General features: G+C 40.2%; 1 pseudogene; it reads right to left on the bottom strand.

The window, feature by feature from the left end:
- Positions 1-2,031: 2,031 nt before the first annotated feature.
- On the bottom strand, positions 2,032-2,565 carry LOC118975130 (thymosin beta-4-like; annotated as a pseudogene).
- Between the last annotated feature and the right edge of the window lie 662 nt (positions 2,566-3,227).

The following is a 3,227-nucleotide window of genomic DNA, read 5'->3' as shown; positions in this document are numbered from 1 at the left end:
ATTGATTTTAGATTGGTTGTTATCCTCCTTTTGGTTGTGGGAGGAAGTGAAGGGTTTCTACTTGTGCCTCCATGTTGGCTGGAACTCTGTAACCTTTTAGTTTCATATAAGCATAGGTATATGTGTATATATACATATATATAAATATTTTTACAAAAATGAGATCATAGTATACATATATTCTGCTGTACTTTTTCACTTATATTTTAAAACTTTTTCTTTGTATCCTTTTAATTTTTTTGTTTTGTATCCTTTTTAAAGACTAAGTATTATTTCACCACAATTTTTTGAATCAATCTATTGTATATATAATTTTTTGTTTATTTTTTAACAGAAGAGTTTTGGTGGTAAATATGCCTGCAGTAAAATGTTATATATGGATATTTTCTTATACTACATTTCTGTATGTGGAATTCATCATTTAAAGGCTTTGGAAAGCTGTCAAATGTTGTACCCGTATTGACAGAATATTCCCACAGGTGCTCCACTTTGTATTCCTAACAGTAGCGTTTGACAGCTTTGCCTTCTTCAAACGCTGATCAGTGCTGGAAATGATTGTTTACAGAATCTTTCCAGTTAGATGAGTAAAAATGTACATGTCTTGAACCTCTTTCATCTGCAATGACCCATTGTATCTGCCCTTTCGGAACTGGCTTTCTCGCTCCCTTGGCCGCTTTTCCTCCCACAGTGTGTATGCTGGTAGGTGCTAGGGGCAATGTGTGCCTCCCATGTGCTTTGCTGTTGTCCCAAACAAAACCTTCTGGAAAGACAATGGCCACATTTTAAATTAATTTATCTATGACACACTCTTATTGAATTAAATCCAACAAGTATGTGGTGCCTATTATGTGCCAGGCACTGTGCTGTACAGTAGTCATAAGCTTTGAAGGCACACACTGACCTGACTCTCAAAGAGCACATGGCCCAGTGAGGGAAAGAGACCATGTCAACAGGCAATTTAAACTCTCTAGTAAAGAAGTAGATACCAGGTGCTTTGAAAACAGGAGAGAGAATACCTAACTCAGTCTTAGGTAATCATAGAAGGCTTCTTGGAGGAAGTGATAATTTCACTGAGTCCCAAAGGATGAATAGCAGTTAGCCAGACATGGAAATATGTATTGTGTGCTTTTGTCTGATAGAATAGTACTAAGAAAGTATTATTGCAGGATTAATCCACAACATTAACAAAGGTCAAGGAAGCAGGATAAATGTGTGAAATCGTACAACCTACATGGCTGGAGTTCACAGTGAGGGGAAGAATAGGGGCTAAATGGGTTAGCAAGAGATGAGGCTGAAAAGTGAGAGGTGGCCAGGGTACCTACCATCTCATATTACTTACCGGGCAGCACGCATCTTTTCCTGATGTCTCAGAGTTGCCCTTGATGGTTTGCAAACAGTGGAGTGACAGAATCAGATTTACTCTCTGGAAAGTGTCTTCTGGCCTCAAGTTAGGGAATGGGTTTAGAGGCAGAGGCAGGGTATTCCTAGAATCTGGGAGTTTAGGAGGCTCTTCAGAAGGGGCTTCAAACCAAGGTAGTAGGTACATGAATGTGAGTGAGCAGACAAATTAGAGAGATACTTAGGGGGAATTAATGCTTATTATTTGCTGACAGGGCTGAGGAGAGAGGGGGCAGAGATGGTGCCTGTATTTTGGGTGGATGGAGATGCCATTCAATGAGTTTGGGAACACAGAAGAGGAACCCGTGTCTTTGAGAAGAATGAAAGAGTTTGAAGAGTTCAGTTTTGGGTATGTTATGTTTGGATATCTATGGTGGCTATAGTATATCACAGTGGGAATATCCAGTTGGATGTAAGTTGGATGTGGGGGAAGCTTAGCAGAGTTTTTAAGGAAAATACAGAATTTTAGAGTTATGAGCGGGGACTCCCCAAGCCCCCAGAATTTATCTATAAAAATTTGTGTGTGTATATATATATTTTTCTTTTCAGGTTTTAAAACTTTTTATTTGCACATTTAAAAAATTGTGCATTCCAATAATTAAAATCATTTTAACAAAAAGAATGGGACTCTGATTAAACTGGATTTTACAGCCTGCAGGACACCTTGGACCAGCTTGGTTTTACTCTAGATTTCACTGTCGTCCCACCAGCTTCTTCATTCACCAACATACAAGTTCTTTTCCTTCCCTGCAAGCTAGAGAGGCAGATGGGAGAGGCAGGTGCGGCCTTCATTGTCAGTAGGTCTGATGTGAAAAGGGGCAGCACAGTCATTTAAACTGATCCAACCTCTTTGCAGCTTACCAAGTTAAACACCTGAAAGAAGTAAAATAAGAAGGCAATGCTTGTGCAGTGTACAGTGCATATTGGTGGTGCGGGCCTCATTATGATTCGCCTGCTTGCTTCTCCTGTTCAATCCTTTCTTTGAAAGGCAGTTGGATTTTTCTCGTGAGTTTCTGTCTTCTTCAGTTTTGACTTATTGAATTTCTCAATCTCGGCCATATCAGGTTTATCAGACATGCTTGCTGAGGAAACCGAGGGAGGTGCACGAATGAGAGAAAAGTCCAACCTGCTCAGTGACCACCACCGAATCTATTCTTATATATTTAAATTTCAGGCACCTTCAATGTACTCTCCATTTGATGCAAGACACATATTGAGATGTTTTTTTCCACTGCTCAAAACAGTTTTTGATCTTGTTAATTTTGATGCCTTTTTGTGCTTCTGCTGTTTATTTGTTTCACCTCTTCCACATCAGCAAAACATTTCCCTTTGGGGACTTTTTCATCTGGTGAAACAAACAAAAAAAGTCACTTGTGGTAAGATCAGGTGAATAGGGGTAGGGCCCCAGGGGTCATGCCGTTTTGGTCAAAAACTGCTGAACACTCAGCATGGTGTAGGAAGGTGCACTTGTAAATCACTCCTCATGAAGTGAGCAAACGTGTTGAAAGAGTCTGCACAAAAATTCACTGACGCCGAATGCAGCCTCTCACAACAATGCCAGATGATACCACAAGGGGCCCACTCAACAGATAATTCTGTTGTTTTGGGGGGGTCCCCACCTTGCATTAACTCATAAACAAGAATTACAATCTGGGGGTACATGGTGCTTCCAACAAAGAATAGGTAGAGCAAGAAGAAAAGAGGGGCAAGGACAGAAAGCTGAGGAACTCTGGTGTTTAAGGGATGGGAAGGAATGTAGAGACTGAGATGGAGCATTTATAGAAAGAAAAATCATTGCCATGGACGATCTTTTAAGGAGGACAGGCATT

This window comes from Sturnira hondurensis, unplaced genomic scaffold, assembly GCF_014824575.4.
Source record: "Sturnira hondurensis isolate 20B ecotype Veracruz unplaced genomic scaffold, ASM1482457v3 Scaffold0020119, whole genome shotgun sequence".
Lineage (NCBI taxonomy): Eukaryota > Metazoa > Chordata > Mammalia > Chiroptera > Phyllostomidae > Sturnira > Sturnira hondurensis.
Note: the sequence above shows the minus strand (reverse complement) of the source record. Positions and strands in the feature narration are given on the sequence as shown.